Consider the following 13,304-nt stretch of genomic DNA (forward strand, 5'->3'; position numbering starts at 1 on the left):
TGTGAAGCGACGGCAGCCGGAGATCTGCTGTGGTGCCGCGAGCCGGTGACCAAAAACCACCAAAGTGCAAAGACTTACAAGACTTCCTGTTCAGTTCCTGTCAAAATAAAATCCGCACAGGCAGGACGGTGAGCTTTCTTCCATGTATTTCCAACTTGGTGACATAAAGCTACTATGGTAGTTCTATTAAAAAATAAATACATCTAAAATAAAATACGAACTCACAGAATACAACTAAAGCTTGTTTTAATAACATTTCAAATAAATACAAATAAAAAAAAATAATTAGCAAAGCACAATTAAAAGACTATAATTAAATGAATAATCGATTATGTTTTATTAAAAATAAAATAAAATAAACAGTAACATGATCAAGCTGAGGGGTTTGTTTTGACTCATCACACATGAATCTGACTGTTTGTCAGTCTGCATACTTTACAGCCGGTATTGAATGTAAAAAGGTAAGAAGGTAAATGTGAGTCCTGAGATGACCCACTGGCAGGAAAGAAGGACAAAACACCAGTGTGCTGTCATTTTGATTACTTTCTTTTCCTTTTAAAAGTAGTTAGTAATTAAGAATAATGTCATTTTATCTCCAATTGTTGAGTATTTTAAAAAGCTACACACAGTGTTGCCTTTCACTCAACTTCCAGTCTTCAGTTTGTCAGCACGTATTAAGATCTCTGAAGACACTGGAGTAAAACAGTGTAAACAGTAATAGACACAATTTAAAGTGCCACACTGAAGGTGTTTACAAGAACTTTACTTAATTTAAATCACTCTATTAAACTGAATTTACAAAGGTTACCTAAATATACTCAGACATATGTCTGCGTACTGATGAGTATGTTTGGGTCACATTCATCCATCCATCCATTCACTTCTATATTTCAGTTTGTGCTGTTTTAAAATGCCAGTCTGGTGTTTATGATTGAGAAATACATTTTTTGGCAACAGGAGTGGCACAGACTCAGTCAGAGAGAGCATTAAAAGGGACTTTGGGTTTAGGTGGCTTGCAAGTGTGCACAAATTATAACAAAGGCTAAAGGAAATTAATTAGCATATCCTATATGAGATTTTCCTGCTTAAAATAAGAATATGTCGAGTTGTTCCCTTTTTTGTGTTTTCAGTTTTGTGGAATGACGTCAAGGAAACAACGTTCAAATTTATTTCTGACTTTACTTTGAAGAGCACACTGCGATACTTCCGGATCACACAGTTTTTCTGTCTTTACCTTGATGAAGTTGATAAGACACAGTGGCTTCCTCTGTGAAACCACGCCTGAAAACCTCTGTAGCTCATTGCACTCAAGAACAAAAGTTACTTGCCATGAATTTAGAAAAAAAACAGACAAACTTCATGTAAAGACTGAAATATAGAAACAATGAAGAGTTACTCACAAACTGAAATGCTGACTTATTCAGGCTGATTGCCACACATGCACTCTGCAGCTGGGCCACATGATCTGTGTTTATGTGGGAGAAGAGGAGGAGGATAGCACAGAAACACAGTACTCATTTCTGGGTAACTGTGTCGTTCCTTCCCTTTTTTGGTTACGTCCCTTTATCTGTAGGATATGGGAGAAGTTCAGTCTCTGATGGTAATCAAATATGCAAATACTCCCACGGGAAAGTGAGAGATTACTGCACCTAATTAGAGGGTTTGAGACCAGAGTTTCTGGGTAAAAAAGAAACTGATATCATCATTTTGTGGTGCAATGCCACATTTGTTGCACTCATATGTAGTTGGGGGCAAAGATTTGGACAGATGTTTACAGTTTTACTAAGTGTAGAACCAAATTAAAAGAATCATAAACATGTCTGTTTATACATGGCCACAGGGGGCAGAAGTCTAAGCAGAAACTGGACTTTCCCTGACCACTTCCTCCAGCTCCTCCAGGGGAACTCCAACCCAGCCGAGAGACGCACCCTCAGACCTGAGGGTGTCCCTGAAAACCCTCTCGTGCTCCCCTCAGCTTTCTGGCCAGCGGTATTATCTGACCAAAACATCTGATGTGTTTTGTTAATATGTCCAGACCACATCAGATGGTCCTCATTCTGGAGAAAGCCCTGGACCCCTTTATATTGCATAAGGGAAGAAAGCATTTAAGGGGCCACTGTTCCCCTGAAAGTGCTCCCATCCGACATGGGAGAGGCATAAAAATGTGTATACTGTAATTAAAATTTGGACATGTATTCTTTCTAAAGCCCAGCTGTGGAAACTCTGCTGGATTCAAGTAAAAGTTAGATTTCACTCTATGGTGGGCTGGAGCTACTCTTCACCTGTTCTGTGATCTCAGTAAACTCTTCCATGGTGATGTCAAGGTGCCTACGTGCATCTGCACACGTCAAATCTTTCTACACATTCAGATGACAAATCTCATATTTATCATTCATCTTATATTTAACCTCATTGATTCTGTTTACAGATAATACCACAAACATAAAAGATCATTAACGGGCCACAAGACGAGGCCCCAAAACAAGGCAGGAGAAAAACCTCCAGAAACACGAACAAACAAAAAGTAAGAAAATAGGCAAACTTAAGGAAATGCCTGAAAACTCCCGTAGGTGTTTGGGGGGGCAAACAGGGGCGTAGATATCATGGAAAGCGATTAACTGATTAACATCAGAAAACTGGAGTAAAATAACAAAGGGAGCGCAGGCTCAGCCAGAAACTGTTTATGAAGGAGGAGCTCGGGTGGAGGTGACTTAATAAATGGCTGAAATGTGTGGAGCAATGGTAGGTGTAGGCTAAAGCACCTGAAATATTGTACCCATATGAGATTTGGCTCGGCGATCGTGGCTCAAGAGTTGGGAGTTCGCCTTGTAATCGGAAGGTTGCCGGTTTGAGCCCCGGCTCCGACAGTCTGGGTCGTTGTGTCCAAGGCCCGGTGGCGCCAGTGTCCGGCAGCCTCGCCTCTGTCAGTGGGCCCCAGGGTGGCTACAATGTAGCTTCACCAGTGCGTGAATGGGTGGATGACTGGATGTGTAAAGCGCTTTGGGGTCCTTAGGGACTAGTAAAGTGCTATACAAATACAGACCATTTGCCCTCCTGACTAAGGCTATGCTGGATCCGTTCACAGTTTGGATGCTTCCTGCATTGTTTCTGTCATGAAGTTGACCTTTGTTACTCTTCATTTCCTGTTTTGTTTTTGCCTGCTTTTCCACCTCTGTTTCCCTGTCAGTCATCTCTGAGTATGTCAGTCGCTTCTGCACGGGGAGTTTGCTAATGAAATGTAGTATCTGCAGTCAAAATAGGAGCCGGTTGACTTCTCTAATTACTACAGATGGGCAGGTCAGTGCTTTTTTTATTACCTCCTTTAGCAGAGGACAGACTGGATCGACCCACACCTGATAAGTCACACGGATCAATAAAATGTTAATTAACCATCTGTTTCCCATTTCATGCATTGACCTGCTGCTGAACTTTAGATGGATGAACTTTGAAATCAGCTTCTCAGTGTTGTTTTGTGTGAATAAAGATTATTAGCTATTTTAAAAAATGCTTAAAGTAAGTCTCATATTTGGTTTGACCAATTTGGTTGTGAATTTATATTTTTCAGTGGTGCTCTGTGTTATGAACTGCATGAAATAACACAGCAAGAATTCACAACAACTGTGCCCACTGTACAGTTGTTTTCCATTTGTTTCCCTTTCTAAGCTGTTTTAATATATATCACAGTCTGACTAAAATAGATTTCATCTATCAACCTCATATTTCCGGGGGGGGGGGGGGGGGGGGGGGAATCATCATAATTAAGTTTTGGCATAAAGGTGTGACATTGCTTGAGTCACAGAAAAGAGCATAAGGACCTCAAGTGGTAGTGGGCTGCAAGCCACTTTGCATTGACTGAGCAAGCTAAGTCTCCTCTGTGTAGCCTCCTCTTCTTGAGCCAAGTTGGTAACATTCTTTAATTCTATTATTTATGCACATGACAATAATTCAAATTCATGTATCTCAAATGCAGGCTGCACAGCTTCTGATCAGGATATTTTCTGTCTCTGCTTTGATGTAGTTGAGTGGCTTCCTCTGCAAAACCACATCTGAACCTTTGCAGCTCTTTGCTCTGAAGAAGAAAAGTTGCCCAGCTTGAAAAACAATGACCATGTGACAGGAAAAAAACTGTACGCAGCTTCAACCCTCCGTCACATTCTTAACCTTCTGAGGTCTGTGTGGTAGGTCCTAACCATGACTCTAACTAACATTACACTTTCATCCAAAACATCCTTTTGCTACTCTCCGAAATATAACAATGTAAGATTAACACCAGTGCTGATTTAGAGCTCGGGTGAATGAGGAGCCTGGTGTAAGAGGAGTCTGTCCTTGACCTCATGATGTGAGCTAAAGCGATTAGGAGGAGACCCAGGAGGTGATTTCTCGACTACTGACTGGAGCCGTTGTCTTAACGTTTCTTTGCCGGTCCTTGTGTGCCCATTTATTCTTTCCTCTGATTTCTAAACTGGTTTTCCAGCCTGTCAGACAGTTTGTCCCGTTGATGCCTGCGTATTTGTTAGTAATAGAGGAGTTTGGTAAAAGCTCACCTCTACATCTCTTTGGATTCATTTGCACTGGTTTGAGAGTAGGGTTGCAGTGAGCCAGTGGCTCTGGTGCTGTGCTTGGATCAGGATAACTGATGGCAGGTGTGTTTTATTGTGCTTCCTGCCTCTTCTGTTTATGCTCCAGACTGCAAACAATGCTGTTACATGATCTCGTTTCTGTGTGCAGGCGAGGACCGGCTTGTTCGGCAGTCTGTGCAGGGAGGTAGTCTTGTCCCTTCTGAAAAGATGCCGGGCTCCCCCTGAAAAGAAATTCCTCAGATCCTTATTTATTAGAAGACTCTGCAAGTTGGTCTTAGATCCCAATCTGATCTCCATAACAACAAACCCTGGAAACAATAGGCGTGTATCTATTTGCACTGTAATATTCAAACACTGCTTCCTCTTCCCACTGCAGCAGGATTCCCAGCCTCTGCGTCTATAAAATCCTGGTTCCAGCCCTGCGGTCTGTGGACAGACCTGCCACATGGCTCCACATCAGCAGCCTCCTGTCTCACACAAAGCCACTGTTATGGCTGCACTATAAACCCTGAGCTATCTCACATTCAAACTCTCCCTCTGTGTGCTCATTAATAACACACACATTGACCTGAAGGCGTTTATTTGCTGTGCTGTGCAAACACCGGGGCCTGTTATGCACAGGCTCATGCAAACACACAGTGAATTAAAGCACATTGGATTCTTCCTTCATAGCGAGCCTGTGCTGTGTTTATTTACCGGACAGTGTCATGATTTCTGGACCAGCTGCTGAAATATTTCTCTTTCGTGTCCAGCCTCACTCGAGTCCCTCGTTCGCATTTGCAACTCAAACACCGCAACTGCAGGGACTGATAACCCATCAAATAATGCAAATTACATTTTCCTACTCATGCTGTTATTTAAGTTGGTTACCTTCTAGGCACACTTACCTCCACTGTACATCGTGTGTAGCTGATAAATACATTTTGAGTGCTTTGCAGTGATGATACAAGAAAACTTTGAACTGAATTGTTAAGAGAGAAGCGTCAGTCAGATCAAAATGAGACTGACCGACTCGTCTATCTGCTGCACGTAGAGATCAATAATTATCACTTATTCATTCCTCCAGTTGAGGAAATTGATTTTGCCAAATGGACACTCACCTGCTAGGCAACTATCATTTTCTAACTGCATTAACATTCACATCAAATGAAGAACATTATCTCTAAGACAGCCTGAATGTATCTTGTTACTGGAAAGACGTTTATTCTCCACCACGAGCAGTTTCTTCTTTTCCTTTTGCCTTTCATAAATATTTTGTCAATTACTTTATTGTTTACTTGAGTAGAGCTTTTAGGCATGTGTGCTTTGCTTGAGTCTTTCTTTTTCTGACGATCAATTTGAGGAGAGTTATTTCATATCACTGTTCACCTCCTGGACATCAAACTAATTTGAACATAAACTGGAGGCAACAGTAACACATAAAACAGGATGCTATCTCCTCCTGGACTATTGTAAAGTGTAATATCTCCCATGCATGACTTTTCCTAACCTAGCGAGGTGATCTCGAGGACCTTTTTTAACTGAAGAGTTTACAATTTCTATCTTTCATATTCATATTTAAGTCAAAATAGAGATAGAGAATGATGTAAGAAAGGAAGGACAGGAGAGGAAGAGGAAGAAGATTTTATTCAAAGGTAAGGACTGCTCAGTGATGTCTGATTAACTAGAAATGTAAAGTTTGCATGTAATATCCTCATTCATTTTAATATCCCCACTTTTTTTAGAGTTGTTGTTTTCCTTACATTCGATCTATTGCTTACATGAACGTTCATATTGTGAAACGTCTTGCAAAGCAAATATTGTCATGGTTGGCTGTGTGGCAGGCAGGCAAGCAGGAGTGACGGACCCAAAATGCAGAACTCGGCTGTACCACGTGACTGGTTCAGGAAGTGGTTCGAACTTTGCCGCGAGATATGACAGCGATATAAACCCCTCAGACTTCAATCAAAATGTGGGTGTTTGATGGAGAGTTGCGGTTAGTGAGAGTTTGGAGACAGTTTGGAGGTTTATGAGAGTGAGGAGAGAAAGTCAGGAGAGAATGGAGCCAGCTAAGAAGAGGAGGATGTCCTCCCCTGTGTGGGAACATTTTGATCTTATTCCTCCCAACAAGGTATGTAAATTTCTACAGAAGATGTATTTTCATAATACTGATGGTGCAATACAATTTATGTTAAGCTGTCTTTACTTTTGTACAAGGTGAAGTGTTTGCTATGTGCCAGGGAGCTGGGATATAACAACAACACCTCATCCATGCTTAGGCACTACAGAGCTTTGCATGAGAATAAGGGGGACACCGATTATGGAGCAAGACCAGGTGAGCTCTCCTCAGCAGAACAATCTCAAATAGATGAAGACCTGGTCAGCATGGTGATTGAGGACTCCCAGCCATTTAGCATTGTGGAGGACAAAGGATTTAAAAGAGTTGTTAAATCATTAAATCCTAGCTATGTTCTCCCCACTAAAGGTTATAAAAGCAGTGAAAATTTAGTTTTTACAGAATAAAATGTGAACAGGCAGGACTAAAGCCTCAGTGTGTAGCTGTCCATACCTCAACGTTACAAAAGCACAACTACTGTCCACACCCCAACCACACCTCACCTCACAGTAAATGATCATTTCCATTTTAAGCATTTCCAAATAATCATTTTCCATACTGCCAGTATAAATATACACAGTATACTGCCATCACTACAATATACATGTTTTACACACTCCTTTTGTTGTTGACATTTACAGGCTGTGTGCAAAATGCCACACTCTTCAAATTCATGCCAACTAATATTTTTACGTCCAGTAGGTGTCCTACTAGAGCAAATGAAGCTTCAAGAAGCTTTGCGCTGGGGTGAACCAATTGGATGAAAATTGGAATGGAAAACAGGAGGGAGACACAGCTGGGAGGGTTCAGGCTAACGAGACACGGGGAGCAACGCTAGACACACTGAGATGAGGCACAACCTTTCACAATAAAATGGGAAACAAGAAACAGACACAGACTTGACACTGAACTGAACTTGTACTAAACGAGAGACACAACCTAAGAACTAATCCCTCACAAAGAATAACTGAAACATAGAATAATACTAATAAACAAAGCATGACAAAGTGATCAGAATACAAACCATAACACAAAGGAATATAAGAACTGAAAATGCTGGGTCAAAATGACCCAGGACCGTGACAAATACAGGTATATTAACTTTGTGGTATTCAAAGGTTGCATTAAAAACTGGTGAGTTTAGTGCAGGATAAGCTGGTTACTGTGCAGTACTGTGATATAGTTTACGGTAATGTTGGGCTGGTGCAGAGCAGCTGTGCGGATCATGCTCAGTAGAAGCAGAAATCAAATGAAACTTAATGTGATGATGCTCATTCACTCACTGATTTCTGTCTTTAAACTAGCTTTCTACTGTCTGCAGGCAGCAGCTGTGACAGCTCGTGTCACTTCTGCTCATATTGAATTCAGTTGGCTAAATCCACAATGATCAAGGAAGGGAGCAGAAGCAGCTGCGCAGCTCAGCTGATCACAGCCTGTACACCACAGCTCCTACGACAGGAAAGGAATCGTTTTCCCTCAGAAGTCCCTGAACTTGCCATAGACTCAAAAAGATGCAGGAAGGGCCCAAAGAGTGCCAAGAAAATAATCCCACACCATTACACCTCCAACAGTCTGAACTGCTGATACAAGAAATGATGGATTCATGCTTTCATGCACCAAATTCTGACCCTAAAATCTGGACTTGCAGCAGAACTTGAGACTCATCAGTCCAGGAGACATTTTCCAGCCCTCTGTTGTGAACGTTTGGTGAACCCGTGTGAGCTGCAGCCTCAGCTCCTGTTCTCAGCTGACAGGAGTGGCACCCACTGTGGTCGTCTGCCGCTGCAGCACGTCTGCTTACAGTTTTCACATGTTGTTGACTGGATATCAAACACTTGTATATCGGTAGATTTCTTTTACTATATTTTATTAATATTTTGCTCTTTACTATTTTCTTTTCTACTGTAGCATTCTGCTGAGTGACTGTCTTCTGCTCGTCAAATACATTTCATTGCAATGCTGACCGTGTGCTAACCTGCATGTGACAAATACAACTGAAAACTGAAAGCTGATAAGATTGTTGCGTTGGGGTTGTATTGGAATAGCATGATGGCATGTTGAATTGATAAAAAAGAAAAGAGTACAGCTCATATCTTTGTGTTTGTGGGTTCTTTATGTGTTTATGTTTGTTTGTGTTCTGTATGTGTTTTTTAACTAAAAAGTGGCAACAGCTGTCAGATAACTGCAGAAAGAAAGTAGTAGAAAGTATAAAATGTTACACCAAGCTGTTTCTGTTATTGTGTCTGTCCTGTTTTACATGAATGACACAAGACAGAGAAAGATCTCTGCAGAGCTTATCATTCAACAACTTCCTGCTTCAGTGTCTTTTTTCAGCATCACTTATCACAGATGTTAGCGATCCCACGGCTCACGGACGCAGGTGGTGCGGGCGATGCAGGTGATGTCACATTCCAGGGAAGCCGAACGTTCCTGCAGATCCCGCATGAGGTGGAAGGAATGTTCATCTGTAATCCTCCAACATTTACATTAAACGTGTGGCGTAAAAATGTGGCTGCGCTCTTAAAGGAGAATGACAGACAGACCCGCGTCTTTAGCGCACACTTAATGTTAACATGTATGTGTAGATGACATGTGTTAAGCATAAATTACTACGATATTGATTTAATACAGTGGTTCCATCAGGCCCTCCAACATGGGCTGGTAAAGTGGACTGGTACTTAACACTACTCTATTTGAGCACTCAAAGCACTTTCATACTGTAAGCTTCATTCAACCATCTACCTTCCAGGCATCAGGGGATAAAGTGGACCTTCCAATTAGTGGACAAGCCGCTCTACCTCCTGAGCCCCAGCAGCCCCAGCTGAGTAACAAAAATGACCACACAGGACCATCGTGGTGCAGTACAGAGACAAAGTACACACAAAAATAACTTTTAAAAAGTCCTTGACTGAATATTTAGAAGCTAACTGAGGAACAATTTTATTTTCTCTCTTTTTTACGAGTTGAATGATTGAGTGTGTCGTTACTGAAAGTGGATGTTTTATAGGTTTGGCATTTAAGTGTGTGACAACCTCAGCCCTCGCTTCTATCCCTCACCCATTTTGGACTAAAATAAAAGGAAAATAGCTTTTTGATGTGTCAGTCTGAATTATTTTTTACATTTTAAAAGATGCACATTTCTGATAGCGTAAAGAAAGAGCAATCACTGACAGTGCTTTAGATGTGGTGCATTATATCAGTGCACATGGTGCAGAGGTTAACACTGTCCTCTCACAGCGAGGTTTTTCTTTGGAACATCCTGGCGAGCCGGGGCCTTTCTGCATGGTTTGCATTTTCTGCCTGTCCCTGCGTGGATTCTCTCCGGACTTCCTCCCTCAATCCGGAGACATGCGTGCCAGGTTAAATGTTTCTAAACCGTGAGTGTGGGTGTGAGTGCACGATGGACTGGTGACCTGTCCGGGGTGTGACAGCTGGGAAAGGCTCCAGCTCTCTCTATGATCGAAAGGTGGATAAGCGGTTAAAGAAACAGAGCGATGCATTATATCCACTGCATGTGTTTTACAACGAAGTGAAGAAAATACAAAGAAACAGGATGTGAGCCCTGTTTCAAAGTGTGCACCATCTTTGATATATTTATCTTCCTGTATAGAAAAACATCCGAGGAAGCATCGATCCACCTCTCCGTCTTTGAATGGAAAGATTTTTAGGCGTTTTCATAAACATTAAAAAAAAACGTTTTCTTTTTTATTGCTCAGACATCGTGTTTTTACAGAGTCCGCTTTTTGGCACATTTAAGGGCCACATATTCTTGTAATGAACTTTCATCACTAACCATGATGTGGCCTCATGTGGACAGCCATGAGAGGAAGTTTGTGTGCCAGCAAGCGGTAAATAATAATGCAGTAAAACTCAGCTGTATTGCTATAAAATGTCTTCATCGAATGGTGCTTTCAAACGGTTTATGGGTGTAACTGTCGCCAGTACGAAAACATCAAGACCATAAAACAATGTTTCTGTCTTTCTTTCTTAACTACATGACTACTGCATTTATATTAAATCCATTTGTATAAGCTTTATTATTGTTGTCACAATAAATACATAAATTAATAAATACGTAAATAAATAAATAATGTTTTGAGTTCAAATCACCCTACTGTATGTCTGTGAAGGTTCTCAGTCATCCAGGTCATCGTAGTCAAAGGAGCTTGCAAACTCCTTTCACCCTACTGTAGTTGAGCCTGCAGCGCCCCCTGGTGTGGAGGCATTTTAATGCAGTGCAGAAAGGTCGGAAGTGCTACTGTAGCTTTGTTATTATCAATAAAAATATAAAATATAATCCAAACTTCCTCTATTTCCTTTTTTCTGTGCATGAACATCAGGAATCGGAGCCATGGTTTAACTTTAAAAATATTTATTTACTGTCCTCTGATGTCATTTAAATGAACGCATTTAATATTTGTATTTTACTACATGTGTCTGCCTCAGCTGTTGCTCTGTGAGGTTTATACACAAAGTTATTGCGCATTAGAGATGTGTAACGATATGGATCTTTAGCTTTAGCTGCTGCTGAACAACCCACACACATAAAAAGATCATTTGAAAATCTATCTGAAAATATTTGCTGCCAAAAACAATCATGTTTGAGGTCAGACTCGTGGGGAAAACACTTCTCCACATTTAATACAGTCCACATTTGCCAGTTTGGGACATATTGCTTCAGGCTAGAATTTTTAATTAGCTGTCAACAAAAACAATAAACACACCTGCAGGATATTGTTTTAATCTTCTTCTTCTTTTTTTCTGAAGTGATCCCAAGAGCAGCAGTTTTCTCCTGTGAAGCTACAGAACAAATCTTCTGCTGCAGATGAATGAGTCTAATTATGGCTAAAAGCAAGAAGAATATCACACGTGAGCAGGATAATGTGCCATAATTACCCAAGCAGGATAACAGCTCACAGCAGCCTGTTGGGCTGAATGTGGGGCTGAAGGTGTTTTTCTCTGGAATAATCAGCTCCTTCACTCCATGCATGATGCATGATGAGTGCAAAACAGTGTTTTAGTGCCTGAGCTGCACACTGTTGCATACAGTTTATTATTTTCCTGCACATTATTATGGCCTCCAAATGTGATTAAGAGGAAATCTGAAGTAAGACTGTAGCTAAACATCAGTTTGATTATTTCCTAAACTATAAATTCAGTCAAAGATTTCTGAAATGACAGATTTCTTGAATAAACGTGAGTGCAAGCCAAACACTAAATAGCGCTAAACACTTGTATAAAACCAAATATCATATTGTTTTTATTTATTACTCTTATTATTTCACACCCTTCAGCCTCTCCAGCCACAAGACATAGCCAAGTCCACACCCACCCACACCCCACTTTCTGTGAAAAAGATGTGAGGCAACTCTTCAGGAGACAGAAGATCATGATATTACCAGGCTGTGCTGATCAGCTGCCTCCCATCTTCACACTGATCTTCGACAGATCCCTGGAGCTGTGTGAAGTCCCCTGCTGTTTCAAACGATCCACAATTATCCCAGTCCCCAAGGAACCCTCTATCACTGGGTTAATGACTACAGGCCTGTGCCCCTCACGTCTGTAGTCATGAAATCCTTTGAGAGATTGATGTTGACCTACCTGCAAGACATCACATGTCCCCTGCTCCACTCCTTTAGTTTACCTACTGGTCAAATAGTTCAGTGGATGATGGTGTCAACATAGAGTGCACCTCAACACTGCAACACCTCGACTGCACTGTTACATGTCCTGGAGTCCTCCGCTCCAAACTCACTCGGCTCATTGTCCCAGCCTCCGTCTGTCAGTGGATCACAAACTTTCTGAATGACAGGAAGCAGCAGGTGAGACTGGGGAGAATCACATTTCAGGACTGTGTCCTCCCTCCTCGTCTCTTCTATTCAGTTTAATTCGTTGTTATTTCTATAGCAACAAATCACAACAAGAGTTGCCTTTAAAATGCTTTATATTGTAAAGGCCCTACAATAATACAAAGAAAACCGAGAAAACCCCAACAATCATATGACCCCCTACGAGCAATCGCTTTGGTGATAGTGGGAAGGAAAAAATCACTTTTAACAGGAAGAAACCTGGAGCAGGACCAGGCTCAGGGAGGGGCGGGGCCATCTGCTGCGACCAGTTGGGGTGAGAGAAGGAAGACAGGACAAAAGACATGCTGTGGAAGAGAGACAGAGATTAATAACAAGTATGATTCACTGCAGAGAGGTCTGTTAACACATAGCAAGAAAGGTGACTGAAGGAGAAACACCCAGTGCATCATGGGAATCTCCCAGCAGCATGAGGAAGGATTCCCTTAGTTACGCTGCAATAAGTCTTCTCCCTCTACACAAATGATGACACCTTAGAAGACCCATCTGTCAAAATTGTTAAGTTTCCAGATAGCAACCTGAAGCGGCCACCAGTATGGACACTATCATCAAAAGGAGAGGATTCACTTCCTGCTGCAGCTCAGGAGATGTTGATCCAGTTCTACTCTGCAATAATCCAGTCTGTTCTCTGCTCATCCATCGGCGTACGGTTTGGATCAGCCAGTAAACAGAAAAAGAGCAGACAACAACAGACAGTCAGGACTGCAGAAGAACCATTGCTCCCGACTTACCCTCGATTCACAATTTGTACAAAGCCAGAGC

This window comes from Copadichromis virginalis, linkage group LG9, assembly GCF_057382275.1.
Source record: "Copadichromis virginalis isolate Kocher_CV1m ecotype Utaka linkage group LG9, C_Virginalis_male_GT1.1, whole genome shotgun sequence".
In the NCBI taxonomy this organism is placed as follows: Eukaryota; Metazoa; Chordata; class Actinopteri; order Cichliformes; family Cichlidae; genus Copadichromis; species Copadichromis virginalis.